The sequence below is a fragment of the Bos indicus x Bos taurus genome, chromosome 12 (assembly GCF_003369695.1).
Source record: "Bos indicus x Bos taurus breed Angus x Brahman F1 hybrid chromosome 12, Bos_hybrid_MaternalHap_v2.0, whole genome shotgun sequence".
Lineage (NCBI taxonomy): Eukaryota > Metazoa > Chordata > Mammalia > Artiodactyla > Bovidae > Bos > Bos indicus x Bos taurus.
In genome coordinates, this window is record NC_040087.1 from 57,683,622 (window position 1) to 57,702,617 (window position 18,996).

Here is an 18,996-nt window from a genome sequence, read left to right on the forward strand (position 1 = left end):
TGAAAGTTGCATTTCTACAGGGCAAAGGTGTGGTGGGCTATAACAAGAAAAAGAATTAACTCAAGGGTCCCAGGTTACGAACATTAAAGCTACTACTTACACCAATTATATTAATCAATACACTGCCAGGGACACAGCAGGTAAGGGATATGGAAATTTAGCAGCAAACATTGGCCCAACAAGTGAAAAACCCTTCACCAATACAATTTCTAATCAATCTTTTAACTGCTCAAAGGAATATGTATTCAGACAGTTTAGAACATCTCGTGCCTCTCACAGTTGGGAGGCTCTGAACAATCACATGTGGCCGGAAAAACCTATTCAGGCAGGCTAGAGGACTTCTTTAAGAGTTTGTAGGTTGAAACACTATCATACCCAGGAACTTTATTAACTGGAGCTATAAGTTAACTCTTTTTTCAGAGAGAGGTAGTGGGGGACAGCCCCGCATAAAGTCAGAGGTGTAGGTAAGAGCACAAAGCAGAAAGTAGGCAGACTCTGGTTGTGGGGGTAGATGCTCGAGAATTTCCAGGGGGACTCCTGAGGCTCGATCCCACCTTTGCGTATGTCGAGCCTCCTTCCTCATGACCTTTGTCATGGGTGGAGCTCCTGCTCCCAGCAGCCCAGCATTTCTCATGATGTACTCTGAATATAAGTTAAATAAGCAGGGTGACAATACACAGCCTTGACGTACTCCTTTCCCTATTTGGAACCAGTCTGTTGTTCTGTGTCCAGTTCTAACTGTTGCTTCCTCACCTGCATAGAGATTTCTCAAGAGGCAGGTCTGGTGGTCTGGTATTCCCATCTCTTGAAGAATTTTCCACAGTTTGTGGTGATCCACACAGTCAAAGGCTATGTCATAGTCAATAAAGCAGAAATAGATGGAGCTCTCTTGCTTTTTTAATGATCCAACAGATGTTAGCCATTTGGTTTCTGGTTCCTTTACCTTTGCTAAAACCAACTTGAACATCTGGAAGTTCACGGGTCCTGTATTGTTGAAGCCTGGCTTGGAGAATTTTGTGCATTACTTTGCTAGCATGTGAGATGAGTGCAATTGCATGGTAGTTTGAGCATTCCTTGGCATTGCTTTTCTTTGGGATTGGATTGAAACCTGACCTTTTCTAGTCCTGTGCCAACTGCTGAGTTTTCCAAAATTGCTGGTATATTGAGTGCAGCATTTTCTTTTTTTTATTTTGTATTTTTTTTTCAGGGATTTAATTTCATTTATTTTTATTTTTTGTATTTTATTCATTTATTTAATTTTTAATTTTATTTTATTTAACTTTACAATATTGAATTGGTTTTGCCATATATCAAAATGGATCTGCCACAGGTATACATGTGTTTCCCATCCTGAACCCTCCTCCCTCCCCATACCATAAATTTATTTATTTTAATTGGAGGCTAATTACTTTACAATATTGTATTAGTTTTGCTGTATATCAACATGAATCTGCCACAGGTGTACACATGTTCCCAATCCTGAACCTCCCTCCCACCTACCTCCCCATACCATCCCTCTGGGTCATCTCAGTGCACCAGCCCCAAGCATCCTGTATCCTGCATCAAACCTGGACTGACGATTTGTTTCTTATATGATATTATACATGTTACAATGCTGTTCTCCCAAATCATCCCCCACCTCCCTCTCCCACAGAGTCTAAAAGACTGTTCTATACATCTGTGTCTCTTTTGCTGTCTCGCATACAGGGTTATCGTTACCATCTTTCTAAATTCCATATATATGCATTAGTATACTGTATTGGTGTTTTTCTTTCTGGCTTACTTCACTCTGTATAATCAGCTCCAGTTTTATCCACCTCATTAGAACTGATTTAAATGTATTCTTTTTAATGGTTGAGTAATACTCCATTGTGTATATGTACCACAGCTTTCTTATCCATTCATTACAGCATCATCTTTTAGGATTTGAAATAGCTCAACTGGAATTCCATCACCTCCACTAGCTTTGTTCATAGTGATGCTTCCTAAGGCCCACTTGACTTCCCATTCCAGGATGTCTGGCTCTAGTTGAGTGATCACACCATCGTGATCCCTAACTTAAGAAGCAGCAAAAGATTCAAGTTTTGCTTGTAAGCAAATTGTCTTTCACAAAGAGTAATAATAATCTTGGAATTAAGAAAACTAAATATGGTTATTTAATCCTATAAATTTATAAATCCCATAAATTGCAAATAGTTGAATTTCCAGTTTAAAAATAACTAGACATTCAAACAAAAACAGATGAAATATTAGGGGAAAAAAGATACATCCAAAAATGAAAAGCATGTTAGATTAGCAGACAATTACTGTAAAACAAGATCAATTCTTTAAAGAACAACATGATTTTAATGAGTGGAAAGGGAACAATAGACACTAAAGGAAAAACTGACTGGATAGAGAAATTTGATATAAATGGGTAGAGATATTCACTTGATTGAGAAATTTGAATAATGTAAGAAAGTATCAGTTGAAAGTATGAGTTGAAAAATCAGTGAGCTGAAGGCATACTAACAGGAAATTATGTAGCAAGATTGAAAATACATAGACAAGAAACCTATAACACTTGTGATTAATAAAAATGGAACAGGTCTATGGATGCTTCAGGCAACAAAAAATAAGAATATATTATGATAAATAGTATATCTGATAAATTTGAAAGATCATATTAGGTAGACAAAATTTTTAGAAAAATAAAATCACCAAACTGCCCCACCAAATGAAAAAGAAAAAAAAAAAGAAATACCTTGTTTTTCAAAATTATTGTATAAATAATTTTATATTTATTTGTAATGTATAGTTTTATTATAACCATTTACAATATTATTTATATTTGTATTGTAAGAATATAATGTACATATTTGAATTTATAAATTTATTTATAAATTATAAGCAATCATTTTAAGTTATAAGTAATATAAATTATTAAATTAAATTATTGCATTAAATATATTTATGTGTTTATTTTAAACTTTATTTTCAGAAGATGTGATTGTTTCAAAAAAATTCATAAATATCAGAATAATAATGAATAAAATTAATAAAAGTATGACAGTCATGAAATTTCTATAAAAATTTTTCCTATATTTTTGACATTCAGGAACTAGACAAATATTATTTTAGATTGATGCAATTTACAGTAACAAAGTATGAATTATCTATATATAAATTTAAACAATGATCTATAGCAGCTCTATGGAAAATGTAAAATTCTAACAGATGTATCAAAGAAAATATAACTAATGTATTTATTATAGCATATTTATGATCTTACCACTAAATATTATAAATATATCAATTGCTATCAATTATTTGATAGTGTCATTGAATCTAATTCAATATATAAAAATTTTTGTGGAAATTAGCAAGAATCCTCCAACATATATGTTGATATAAGATTGGATTCTCTTTTGAAATATCCAGATATATTAGAAAGTTGTAAAGCTTTAGCTGTATGAGTATGGTTTCTAGTATAGGGATAGAAAAAGATATATATATATATATATATATATATATATATATATATAATTTTCTTTAGAAACTATTGGATAACTTGGGTTACATAAATTTCATGCCTTTGATTCTTTTTTAGTTTTTTTCATTTTTTTTGTAACTCTGAAAATTATTGGCCATCTATACCAGGCTGTCTTCAAAAATCCTATATGAGCCAGTTCAGATTGAATCTTGATTCCTGATAGTTGCTAAAACTAAATCAAGTTAAAAAATTAAGTCCACATTTAGGAAGTATCTTTTACCTTCATGCATACAAACTAAATAGAAAGACATTCTCATAGAGTTGTTTCTTGACTTTCAAGACTTATATTTGGAAGAATGCTCTTCCTTAGAAAGTGAGTATGTGGTGTGGCAACACCATGTTAGTAAAATGGAGCTGTTTCATAGTTTACATTTTTTTAATTGGAGACAACTTTATTACCCTCCCTCTTTTACCTAGTTTTACAAGATTAACAGTATCTAAGACGTGATAGGCTTAGAATTTTTAATTCTTCCTGAGATCATTCACAGTCAATAGTTTTATAGTCCTCTTATTAAATGAATTATTATGTCTGATTTTATATAAGAATGAAATATAGCCGTTTGCAGCAACATGTAGGGACCCCTTAGAGAGCACCATACTAAGTAAAATAAGCCAGATAAATACAAATATCATATAATATACCTTTATGTGGAATCTAAAAAATAGTGTAAGTGAACTTATAAATAAAACAGAAACAGTCCCAAGACATAGAAAACAAATGAGGTTTATAAAGGGGAAAGGTGGGGAGGGATAAATTAGTAGGAGTTTGGGCTAAACATATACACACTACTATATTTACAATAGATAACCAACAAGGACCTACTGTATGACACAGAGAAATATACTAAATATTTTTATATTAACTTATATGGTAGCACAGTGGTAAAGAATCTGCCTGCCAAGGCAGAAGACACAGGAGATTTGGGTTTGATCCCTGAGTCAGAAAGTTCCCTGGAGGAAGGAATGGCAACCCACTCCAGTATTCTTGCTTGGAAAATCCCATGGACAAGGGAGTCTGGTGGACTGCAGTCCATGGGGTTGCAAAGAGTTGAACATGACTTAGTGACTGAGCACAAGCATGTACGGGAAAAGAATCTGAAAAATAAAATATACATATGTATTCATATATATAAAACTTTGCTATACACCTGAAACTAAAACAACATTGTAAATCAACTATACATCAATAATTTTTTTATTTAATTTTGAACAATTCTTTGTAAAGATCAAATTTGAAAATATTGGAGATACAGATACTGACTTGAAGGCACACAATACTGAATTATAAAACATCACTTGATTATTTTTCCTCATTTTTCTCCTTTTTGATGTAAATTTGAAAAAAAATAGCAAAAATGGAAACTGATAAAATCTCTTAAGTTAAGCTATCAGAAATCAGGATATCAATAAAATAGAGCCATGCCAGTTTAAGAAGGAAAAACTTTTTAATGAAGAAAAAGATCTCATTTACAATTCTTCTAAGAGTTAAGTGGAGGATACCTCTTGGCTTTGGCTGTTTGGTTGTGAGGAGAGGTGGATGCATCATCGATAATTTTTATGGTTCGTTAAAATTAAGTCATCCATGTTATCCTCTCTCTGTTGGTTGCTCTTAGAAATGGTGAGGTACAGGAAAGAACTCATGTTTACAGATTATAGATTACAGATTACTTCTGCTTGTTTCTATATTTTTTTCCTTTTGATCTGTGTACTAATTTCTTCAGATAGTTTACAGCAGCACATGTTTGGAAAAAACTTTCTGATGAATTGTTGAGCTAGTCAAAAGTAGGGTTTTTCAAAAGTGTACACCAAGACTAAATGCTCTATCTAGATTGCGCAACATCCTTTTGTATGACAAAATACTTTTGCTTGTTGTCATTTTCTATTTTATTAAATATAAATATCGACACAATCAATCAATAACCCAGTTATTATCAATTACATAGATATATGGTTTTAGTTAAATAAATATGACTGAGGCCTAATAAAAGACCCTGATGCTGGGAAAGATTGAGGGCAGGAGGAGAAGAGGATGACAGAGGATGAGATGGTTGGATGGCATCACTGACTCAATGGACATGGGTTTGGGTGGACTCCGGGAGTTGGTGATGGACATGGAGACCTGGTGTGCTGCAGTTCACGGGGTCAGAAAGAGTTGGACGTGACTGAGTGACTGAACTGAACTAACTGGGGCCTAATGTATTATCTTACTAACATTTTTATACCAAAAATAATTGTTGACACTCTGAGTATCTTTTTTAATAGACTGAATAAAGTAAAAAAGCATTTTATTATATATCACATTCAAGAAAGTATGGTAATTTTTCATTTTTATGTGCTTAGCCTTGTAAAGGGTTATGTGATGACATGAACTTCTTTGACTGAAATCTAATTCAAGTGTACACTTAGTACATAACATGTCTCAGATACATAGCACCATAGAGTATGTGACAATTTTCTCTTCTTATTTGAACAAAATTATGTCAAATATTGACATCCAAAATACAGATATGAATTTATCTAAAGGTAATGGTGCCATCTTCTACTTCAGTGTATAATCTTTTCTTTTTGTTTTCTTTAGATAGCTTCATAGTTCTCTGAATATTAATCACAATTAATCAAAGAATTGTGATTAATAATCATAGAATTGAGCAAAGATAACTGGACTCAAAGCTTTATGTGTGACTGGACATGACATTTCTCTGTTTCATCAATTAAACCTTTGTGCCGATATCTAACAAGCATGCTGTAAATTGCACATTTAATCAATTTGCTAAATTTACACAAACTGAACACCCTAGTGTAACCAGCAACCCTATCAATAAACAAATCTCTACTAGCAACACATTGCACACTTCCTGCTCCATCTTAGTCACTAATCACTCCCTCAAGAGTATCATTACTAACTTGTAAGATCACAAAATAATATTACTTGTTATTATATTTTATGCAAAGAAAATCATTAATCATTTATGTATGACTTCTCTCACTCAACATTATGTTTGGGAGATTGATCTATATTATTGTTTGTAGATTAAGCCATTCATTCTCACTGCTATATAGTTTTTTGCGTGACTGTATCTCAGTTTATTTATCCTTTTAATGTTGATAAGTATTGAACATTTTCCAATCTTTGATTATTTTACTAGAATTGCTGTGAAAATTCTTGTACACACTTTTGTTAAATATTTAACTGCTCTTCTCTAGATTGTCTGCTAAGTACAGGAATTACTGGGTTATAGAGAACACATATATTCAGTGATAATATCCATACCTAAACAATTTCTCAAGGTGATAGTAGCAATTTTACATGTCTGCTGGCAGTATATGAGAGTTCTTGTAGGTTCACATTACTAGCAAACCCTTGATATTTTCATTTTTAGCTTGCTGTCATGGCCATTAAATAGCTTTGCCAACTCTTTCTTCTTTGGTTTATTTTCCTTCTCACTCTACATGTGTTTGAATTAATACACATTCAACCATAAAATAAATCCCAAGGCATAGAAATATATTTCTAGCTAGGTCAATTTAAAAGCCCACAGGTGATGCCCAAGTGCCTCCTGAATCATTCAACTTATGTGAAATTTCTCAAGATTTTAAGAAATAATCTTGATAGTTTCTTGTTTTCTTGAAAAACAAATAATCTTGTTTTTCTTTAACTATTTGTTGAATACTCTACACATCTGATTTTTATTATAGTTTTATTCTTTATGTCTTCAAAAAACAAGTGGAAAAGCATTTCCCCCTCTTAATTATTTATAACTACAGCTTTCTTGCGAATATTACTGCCTTTGCCATTATTCAAGGTTTATTGTCTCTCATCTCATTTCTTTCAATACACTTTTTCACTTTGAATTCAATTCCCAAACTGTTTTCTAGACATCTCTTGTAAAATGCAGTTTGTTCATCAGTTCAGTTCAGTTCAGTCACTCAGTCGTGTCTGACTCTTTGTGACCCCATGAATTGCAGCACGCCAGGCCTCCCTGTCCATCAGCAACTCCCAGAGTTCACTCAAACTCATGTCGAAACTCATGCTATCCAGCCACCTCATCCTCTGTCGTCCCCTTCTCCTCTTGCCCTCAATCTCTCCCAGCATCAGGGTCTTTCCCAATGAGTCAGCTCTTTGCATGAGGTGGCCAAGGTATTGGAGTTTCACCTTAAGCATCATTCCTTCCAAAGAAATCCCAGGACTGATCTCCTTTAGAATGGACTGGTTGGATCTCCTTGCAGTCCAAGGGACTCTCAAGAGTCTTCTCCAACACCACAGTTCAAAAGCATCAATTCTTTGGTGCTCAGGCTTCTTCACAGTCCAACGTTCACATCCATACATGACCACTGGAAAAACCATAGCCTTGACTAGATGGACCTTTGTTGGCAAAGTAATATCTCTGCTTTTCAATATGCTATCTAGGTTGGTCATAACTTTCCTTCCAAGGAGTAAGCGTCTTTTAATTTCATGGCTGCAGTCACCATCTGCAGTGATTTTGGAGCCCAAAAATATAAAGTCTGACACTGTTTCCACTGTTTCCCCATCTTTTTCCCATGAAGTGGTGGGACTAGATGCCATGATCTTAGTTTTCTGAATGTTGAGCTTTAGGCCAACTTTTTCACTCTCTTTCACTTTCATCAAGAAGCTCTTTAGTTCCTCTTCACTTTCTGCCATAAGGGTGGTTTCATCTGCATATCTGAGGTTATTGATATTTCTCCCGGCAATATTGATTCCAGCTTGTGCTTCTTCCAGCCCAGCATTTCTCATGATGTACTCTGCATATAAGTTAAATAAGCAGGGTGACAATATACAGCCTTGACATACTTCTTTAGAACTATCATAATGTTGTCCTTTTTATTTTTTCCCTTCTTACAATAAAAGAAAAATTCCTTATTCTGGCAATCAAGATACTTTGTACTCAAGCCTAAGATTTGCAGGCCCATCTCCTTGGAGACAGCATTGAATTGTAGAAATAATAAGTGTTCTTTTCAGATGAACATAATACTTGAGAAGTTATCAGGTCATCAAAGTCTTTGATTTTCTTTGTTCTACTTTGTGTAAGATTTTATGTCTACCTATTTCAGAATAAAGTTTTATAAGGATTAAATTAAATGATTTATCATGTGAAAGACCATAATAGCCTAATTCATAATAGGCACTTAAAATATGTAATTAGCTTCTGACATTTCATCAAGCATGTGCTTATTTCCTGCCATATCAGGATACATTCATAACACTGAGTAGATAATGTTTTTAATTTCTGTGTCATTGTTCATGTTATCCCTCCCATCTTCCCTGCACATACTTCCTAACTTAACAAGGGTAAGAGGGCTGGCAAATTCATATTCTTTGATCAAAGAATGGTTCATTGTCATTTCTTTTGTGATTGTTTTCTTTATAGCTGTGATCTTTGTTCCATGCATCATGGTTCATATTCCATTTTCTACATAACTAGCAGTTTCTGGTTCAAAGCTATATCCAAGGTTAAACACAAAGTAAATAATTACACTAAGTCAAATAATTTCTACAAAACTGCCTACCAATATGTGTTATGTGTTCAGTATATTAATCACTTAGTGATTTACAACATCTCATTGATTGACTGATCTAGTGAAAAACAAATGGGGTCTTATGAAGTAATTGAAATTTAGGGAAAAAAAGGGGGGGTGGGGCTTCCCAGGTGGCACAGTGATAAAGAATTTGCCTGCCAGTGCAGGTGATATAGTAGAGGTGGGTTCAGTCATTGGTCAGGAAGATTCTCTGAAGAAGGAATAGGCAGCCCACTTTAGTATTCTTGCCTGGAAAATTCCATGGACAGAGGAGACTACTGGGCCACAGTCCATGGGATAATAAAGAGTAGGACACAAGTAAGCACACACACACCAAGGCACAGTTTGGAAAATGTGTAGTCATATTATTTGATATTAAAATGTTTTTGTTTACCCCTGGAATCTAATGCTTTTTTTCTTAAACCCATAATAATTATCATTGGTTATATGCTCAAAGCAGCAATCCATTCAATTCTTGAATCATGAATGAAAGTTAATTTAATTTCGTGTATTGATTCATGGGACAAGAATTTATTGAGCCTCCATTTACTCAGTGTAGTATCAAGCAGTGAAAGGCATATTACTTAGTCTTGGATGCAGCATCTCACATACCTTCCTGATTAGTGTGATAATAAATTTGGTTCTTGAAATGTTTAAATTATGGAGTATTTTGTTCATTGAATTCTACCTCTGATTTAATATTGAAAGTGATATGAAAGTCATAAATACTCTATTGGATTTTATAGTAGCTAAATTTTCCACGCTAAGTATGATATGTATATATCTGAAAATATTTTAAGATCATTTCCTTAACTAGCACTTTTATTTTTATTTAAAGCCTAACCAGAAACAATTTAATTACATTCAAATATCACCAGATTTGGTTTTCAGAAATTGCATGCCCTATATCCCAAAATAAACAGAGAGTTAAGCAGAAAGTATTACTCATGTCTAAAATATTCATGAGGCAATGGGACATTTCTTGTAAACTATGGATATAAGAGGTTTTAAAGAGAATACATGCCAGTAGAATTGTAATGTACTTTTCAAATATCTCATTTCTTATGTCAGTAACTACCTTCAGGTTTAGCCAAAGGGATTTCCAAATCAGAGATCTGAGTCTGATATGTAAGTTAAAGTCACTATTCAAAATGCCATTTCAGATCACATTTGGGATTTGATAATCTTCAGGAATATCAAGTTTATATATACTTTATGTTCATCTGAATTCAGTTGAAAAAATTCAGATTTCAATAGAAAATATCTGGTGAGAAAAATGACAGCCATTCACTTTGATTCCATTAGAGAATATAAGTACTTATTCTATTATAGTTAATTTTTGTGCAGGCATCAATTTGAGCATAAATATTTTGCTACTACTGCATGCACTTAAAATAATCATCTTGTGGTATTCTGCATTATATATCCACTGATTTATCTTCTATTTTTTAATTTACATTTATTTATTTTAATTAGAGGCTAATTACTTTACAATATTGTATTGGTTTTGCCATACATCAACTTTTTGTCAATAGCAACATATTCAATATGAAGTAAAAATTTTTTCTCGAGATTATAAATGAAATTCCATTCTTTTAGATTGTATTCAGAATCCCCAACAAAAACCACTTTGCTGCTGTATAACTACTGTGCATGTTTGTCCACTACTATAATGTCCAGTTTGTTCTCTACACTGAAAAAATATTTTAAAATTTCTTGTTTTATGCAATAAAAATTTTCTAAAGTGACAATTCTAAAATATTTGATTGTTATCATTACAAGGAAGTGGTACTCTCTTTGAAACTATTCAAGGAAATTTTGGGATTTGTTTTATAAAGTAAGTTATCTTTTCTATATATTTTGTAGGTTTGGCCAAGATAACTTCCAAAACAAAATAATCTGTATATTTTTGTTGTTGTTTTGTCGTTCAATTGCTAAAGTGTGTCTGACTCTTTGCAACCCCATGGACTGCACACCAGGTCACTTGTCCTTCACTGTCTATGAGAAACTTTTCAGATTCATGTTCTTAGAATAAATGGCATAGCAATCATAGTCACCAAAAGAGTCGTAAATGCAGTACTAGGATGAAATCTCAAAAACAACAGAATGACCTCTGTTCGTTTTCAAGGCAAACCATTCAATATCACACAAATCCAAGTCTATGCCCTGACCAGTAATGCTGAAGAAGCTGAAGTTGAACGGTTCTATGAAAACCTACAAAAGCTTCTAGAAATAACACCCAAAAAAGGTGTCCTTTTTCATTATAGTGGACTGGAATGTAAAAGTAGGAAGGCAAGAGATACCTGGAGTAACATGCAAATATGGCCTTGGAGAATAAAAGGAAGAAGGTCAAATGCTAACAGAGTTTTGCCAAGAGAATGCACTGGTCATAGCAAACACCTTCTTCCTACAGCACAAGAGCAGGCCCTAAACATGGACATCACCAGATGGTCAGCACTGAAATCAAATTTATATATTCTTTCCAGCCAAAGATAGAGAAGCTCTATACAGTCAGCAAAAACAAGGCCAGGTATGACTGTGGCTCAGATCATGAACTCATTATTGCCAAATGCAGACTTACATTGAAGAAAGTAGGGAAAACCACTAGAACATTCAGGTATGACCTAAATCAAATCCCTTATGATTATATAGTGGAAGTGAGAAATAGATTCAAAGGATTAGATCTGATAGAGTGCCTGAAGAACTATGGACTGAGGTTCTTGACATTCTACAAGAGGCAGTGATCAAGACCATCCCAAAGAAAAAGAAATGCAAAAAGGGAAAATGGTTGTCTGAGGAGGCCTTACAAATAGCTGAGAAAAGAAGAGAAGCTAAAGGTAAAGGAGAAAAGGAAAGATACATCCATTTGAATGCAGAGTTCCAAAGAATAGCAAGGAGAGATAAGAAAGCCTTTTTCAGTGATCAGTGCAAAGAAAGAGAGAAAAATAATAGAATGGAAAAGACTAGAGATCTCTTCTAGAAAATTAGAGATACCAAGGGAACATTTCATGCAAAGAAAGGCACAATAAAGGACAGAAACATTATGGACCTTACAGAAGTAGAATATATTAAGAAGAGGTGGCAAGAATACACAGAAGTACTATACAAAATAGATCTAATGACCCAGATAACCAAGATGGTGTGATCATTCACCTAGACCCAGACATCCTGGATTGGGAAGTCAAGTGGGAAACATTGACTTACAAATATTACTATGAACAAAGCTAGTGGAGGTGATGGAATTCCAGTTGAGCTATTTCAAATTCTGGAAGATGATACTGTGAAAGTGCTACACTCAATATGCTAGCAAATTTGGAAAACTCAGCAGTGGCCACAGGACTAGAAAAGGTCAGTTTTCATTCAATCCCAAAGAAAGGCAATGCCAAAGAATGCTCAAACTACTGCACAATTGCACTCATCCCACACACCAGCAAGTAATGCTCAAAATTCTCCAAGCCAGGCTTCAACAATGCATGACCAGTGAATTTCCAGGTGTTCAAGCTGGATTTAGAAAAGGCACAGGAACCAGAGATCAAATTGCCAACATCTGTTGGGTCTTCAAAAGAGTAAGAGAGTTCCAGAAACACATCTACTACTGCTTTACTGACTTAAAGCCTTTGACTGTGTGGATCACAACAACTGTGGAAAATTCTTAAAGAGATGGGAATTATCAGACAACCTGTCCTGTCTCGTGAGAAATCTGTATGCAGGTCTAGAAGCATAGTTAGAACTGGACATGGAACAACAGACTGGTTCCAAATGAGGAAAGGAGTGAGTCATAGCTGTATATTGTCATCCTGCTTATTTAATTTATACGCAGAGTACATCATGAGAAATGCTGGGCTGGATGAAGCACAAGCTGGAATCAAGATTGCCAGGAGAAATATCAATAACCTCAGATATGCAGAAGACACCACCCTTATTGCAGAAAGCAAACAAAGACCCTCTTGATGAAAGTGAAAGAGGAGAGTGAAAAATTTGGCTTATAGATCAACATTCAGAAAACTAAGATCATGGCATCCAGTCCCATCACTTCATGGCAAATAGATGGGAAATAATGGAAGCAGTGTCAGAATTTATTTTTTGGGGCTACAAAATCACTGCAGATGGTGACTGCAGCCATGAAAATAAAAGACACTTGCTCCTTGGAAGAAAAGCTATAACCAACCCAGACAGCATATTAAAAAGCAGAGACATTACTTTGCCAACAAATGTCCGTTTAGTCAAAGCTGTGTTTTTTCCAATAGTCATGTATGGATATGAGAGTTGGACTATAAAGAAATCTGAGCACCAATGAACTGATGCTTTTAAATTGCCATGTGGGGAAAGACTCTTGAGAGTCCCTTATTCTGCAAGGACATCAAACTAGTCAATCCTAAGGAAAATCAGTCCTGAACATTCATTGGAAAGACTGATTCTGAAGCTGAAACTCCAGTACTTTGGCCACCTGATGCAAAGAACTGACTCATTTGAAAAGACCCTGATGCTGGGAAAGATTGAAGGCAGGAGGAGAAAGGGACAACATAGGATGAGACGGTTGGATGGCATCACTGCTCGATGGACATGAGTTTGAGTAGTCTCTGGGAGTTGGTGATAGACAGGGAAGCCTGGCGTGCTGCAGTCCATGGAGTCACAGAGAGTCAGACACGACTGAGTGACTGAACTGAAACGAACTGATATCCGTTGATTCAGTGATGCTGTCTAACCATCTCATCCTCTGCTGCCCTCTTCTCCTTTTGCCTTCAATCTTGCCCAACATCAGGCTCTTTTCCACTGAGTTGGCTCTTCACATCAGTTAGCCAGAGTATTGGACCTTCAGCTTCAACACCAGTTCTTCTAATTGGTATTCAGGGTTGATTTCCTTTAGGACTGACTGGTTTAATCTCTCTGCAGTCCAAGCAACTCTCAAGAGTATTTGCCAGCCCAGTTTCCAAGTATCACTTCTTCAGTGCTCAGGCTTCTTTATGGTCCAATTATCATATCCATACATGGCTCCTGGAAAAACCATAGCTTTAACTACGTGGACCTTTGTTGGCAAAGTAATATGTCTGCTGTTAAATTTTATTTTATATTTAATTGGATGATAATTACAATATTGTTATGGTTTTTACCATACATCAACATGAATCAGCCATACATATACATATATTCCCTCTTTCTTAAACTTCTGTACCTCCTCCCTCCCCATTTCATCTGTCTAGACGGTCTAGGTTTGTCTTAGCTTTCCTTCCAGGGAGCAAGTGTCTTTTATTTTCTTGGCTGCAGTCATTGCTCACAGTAATTTTGAAGCCCAAGAAAATAAAAACTGTCACTGCTTCCACTTTTACCCTTTTTATTTGCCATGAAGTGATGGCACCAGATGACATGATCTTTGTTTTTTGATTCTTGAATTTTAAGCCAGCTTTTTCACTTGCCTCTTTCACCCTCATCAAGAGACTCTTTATGAAACTCAAATGAGTACCAAGGTAGAAACTGCATGCAAATTAACATTGAGCTTTATTAGAGTCACAATTTGAGGACTGACATGGGATACAGTGCAGTGTTAGTAGGCATTTCCGTATTTATTGAACCTGGTCTTGTGATAAGACATAGTGAGCACACCACATCTAGAGAGTAGCCCCCACTCTCCACAATTAGAGAGTCAGTGGGCAGCAGCAAAGGCTCAGCACAACCAAAAATTAATAGCTAATTAATCTTTAAAAATAGATATACATGAGAAGATGTACAGATATATGACAATTAATGAAATGCAACTATGGAAGAATAAAAATACTTTTGAAGCATGGATTTGCTAGAAAAAGATATTTGAGAAATAATGAAGAACCTGGGTGTTATTCCTTCAGAGTCAGATAGAGGGAAAATTGCCATTAAAGAGAAAGAAATGAAAGTGCTCTTCACAGCAAGTGGAAAGGATAGGCTTCTCCTAGCACCTGTTATTCGGAGAAGGCGATGGCACCCCACTCCAGTACTCTTGCCTGGAAAATCCCATGGACGGAGGAGCCTGGTGGGCTGCAGTCCATGGGGTCGCTAAGAGTAAGACACGACTGAGTGACTTCCCTTTCATTTTTCACTTTCATGCATTGGAGAAGGAAATGGCAACCCACTCCAGTGTTCTTGCCTGGAGAATCCCAGGGATGGGGAGCCTGGTGGGCTGCCATCTATGAGGTCACACAGAGTCGGACATGACTGAAGCGACTTAGCAGCAGCAGCAGCAGCACCTGTTATTATTCTCAAAATTAAGAGAACTGTGTAACTAAGTACTAACTGATCTTATATGTATCTCTTATTAAGGTAGTGCATTTCTTTTTTCTCAAAAACTGTTTTTTTTAAAGATTTTCTTGTAAGAAAATAGAAGAGTTTGCCAGAATTAGCCTCCTACATTTCCCCAAAGTGTATAGTGAAAGTCACTTAGTCATGTCTAACTCCTGCCACCCCATGGACTGTAGCCAGCCAGGATCCTCTGTCCTTGGAATTCTCCAGGCTAGAATACTAAAGGGAGTAGCCCTTCCATTCTCCAAAGGATCTTCCCAACCCATGGATTGAACCTAGGTCTCCTGCACTGCAGGTGGATTCTTTACCATCTGAGCCACCAGAGAAGCTCACATTTCCAAAAGATTATGTTTATTATTCTGCCATTCTGTTAAAAATTATCTTAGACTGCAAAAGTAATGGTTTACTGCTTTCATGTATTATTTATTCATTTTTATTTTTAATGGATTTCTAAGAATAAAATAGATTATTTGTAGTGTTTTCTTACAACCTAGGCTTAAATATTCTATAAGTATTACTTCAACTATTACAAAGGTTGCATTATTATATATTTATAATCATCATTACTTACTTTTATCAATTGTTAATACATATCATCAATATTTTATAGCATGTACTAGAAATAATTTCAGGTGGTTTTGAGAATACCAAAGCTGGTCTTCAGCCCAGAATATAATTCTCTGGCTTATTTTTTTTTCTTTTTCAACAATACTTTCCTTTGCAAGAATAAATGTCCTCTATCTATTTTAGAAAATTATAGATCATTGACTTTTTTTTTTTTTAGTTATTTATTGCTGTATTGAAACTGTATGAGAACTCTGTGGCTCAAAGCAACAATTTTATTTTGTTTATCAGTTTACGGTGAGAAACTTAAGAATTACTTCACTTGACACTTAATTCTGTTTGGCATCAGCTGGGAGGTTGACTAAGGCTAGAGAATTGAATTTGGAGATGGCTCTCACTCTTGTGGCTAGAGAAATTAACTATCAGCTCAGAGGTCAGCTGAGAAATTCAAGGATCTTGTCACTGAAATTCATAAACTTTCTCAAAGAATGGAGGCTGTTTTTAAACACATAAAATGTATAAGTTACCACTCTCTTATGCCGTGGGCCTGAATCTCGGCAAAAGAATAATTTCTTTCATATTTTATTGATCAGAGTAGTTTTAGAACCCACTCAGATTCAAAGGAAGGGGTTACACAGATCCTACAGCTAACAGAATGTTAGCCGTCCACCATCATATGGATTATATGTGGATGAACACCAAATTAATTGTTGTATCAGTCTGACTTCAAAAAAAAGTTGTGCTGCCAGGCATAAGAATGTTAGAAAGATCAACAGAAAAAATACTGAACGTGTCTATCTTGCAACACTTTACTCTTTAAATTGACATCAATCACTGGAAGTTCCCTTGATGAAACTTTTCCTGTTTTTCCCCCTTTGGTGAACCTTAGAACACTTTGAAGATACATTAGAGCAGGGAGATTGAGACATGAGAGAAGAATCAATACTCGTGAGGAAAATCAGGATATAAGAGAAGAATTCTCTTTCTTTCATTACCTAAAATGTTAACAACAGAATTCTGAGAATAAATCAGACTTTTGACCGACATCCTGAGCAGACTTAGTGAAACCATGCCTGGACTTCTGACTCATACAAATAATAAATATTCATTATTATAAGTCACTAGATCCATGGTAGTTTGTTACATAAAAAAGGAAAACTAATATAATGATATATTTTAATAAATAGTGGCAACCCACTCCAGTGTCCTTGCCTGGAGAATCCCAGGGATGGAGTGCCTGGTGGGCTGCCGTCTATGGGGTCATACAGAGTCGGATACGAGTGAAGCGACTTAGCAGCAGCAGCAGCTCTTATTTTTGATTTAGATAAATATTTCTCTATTTTTTTTGTTGTTGTTGTTCATATGCTGTGTCCCATTTGAGAAATTACTGGCTGTTCCAAGATCCTAGAGATTTTTTGTCTATGCTATTTTCTAGAAGATGAGTTATTTTACCTTTTGCAATCTATTTAGAGTGTGCTTGGTGTATGGTATATGGTAGCTTTCATGGTTTACTGTCTTTCATGAAACTATTTAATTAATCTAATGCCAAGATTTTAAAAGACTGAATATTTTGCACTACTTTGCAGGGCCACCTTTTCAGTGTATGAAAATCCATTTATATCTGGGTCCCTTTAGCATCTTGAATATATTCTACAGTTTTAATTATCTATCTTTGTGCCTATAACACCCTGACTAATTGCAGTAGCTTTATATTAATTATAAATTAATACACAGTGAACTCTGTTCTTGAAAATAGTCTTATTTTTTTTACTGTTCACGCTTCTGTAGGTTTTAATATCATTTTATTAATTTCCATATGTATACACACACACACAGAAACACACACACACTGATTGCAGTTGGACTAAAACTGTTTGAAGAATTTGTGTCCAAGCTAATTCTGGTTGTTATCAAAATCCCTTTCTTTTCAGCTGCATAACTGAGATTCTTACTCTTTGCTGACTGTCTCTTAAAGGCTTTTCTCTAGTCCTAAAGGGCTTCTGCAGTTTCTTGCTACATTAACTTCTTTAGCATGTCTACTCTTTTAATTAAGCCAGTAGGAATGATTTATCTACACTGCTAAAATAGTGTCCCATGTAAAATGTTACATAATCATGGAAGTAACATCTCAACTCTACTGCCATGTAATGAAAGCTAACCCCAGGGTAATATCCCTTCCACTTTGATATATTTCTTGGTGAAAAGCAAGTCACATTCCCATATACAAATGGGCAGGGTCATACTGAGCCATGTACACCAGAAAGTAGCATAACCATTGGGAATCACCTAAGAATCAGTCCATCGCAAAGCATAGAATATGAAAGTGCAAACTCTAGAGAATAAATGAAGTTTGCATGTATTATCCTTGACAAGGACTTTATACCTAGAATATATAAAGAATATGTATAAATCCATGACAGAAAGAAAGAGAACCTAGAATGTAACAGAGACATCACAAAAGGGAAAATGAAATATAAATATATGAAAATCACTCAATGTATGATTGATGAAGTGAAAACAAAATCACATTAAAACTTCACTGTATAAAACAAAATGGTTAAAATATAATTGCAAGTATATGAAATAATTAGAATGCACAAACTCTAATGATTGGAATAAAAATTTGTATAACTGCTTTTAATTACATAACTGATCACAAGAGCCGCCACTCATAGGTATATACTCAACAATAATCTGTATATAAATATATTAAAAGTCATGTCAATATGCATTAGTCATATTTTCAGTCCTATATAACTTGAAACTATATAGTCAAATATATTTCAAAAGCATTTTGGATAAATTCATTGCATTATATTTCTAAAATATAATTTTAAGTAACACTGGACATAAGTAGAATACTGCCACATATGACAGCATAGCATTGACAAAACATGATAGAAGTGAAAAAATAGAACACTAGATTATTCTATTTACATAATGTTCAAAAGGTTGCAAATGAATCCATGGAAGTACAATTGAACATTAATTAAGTTGGAGAAAGTAGGCTTCTATAGTCTTGGAATTAATGCTTAATTTTTGTGGTGGCTACATAGTTGTATTAACTTTTAACAATTCACTGAACTTTTCACATA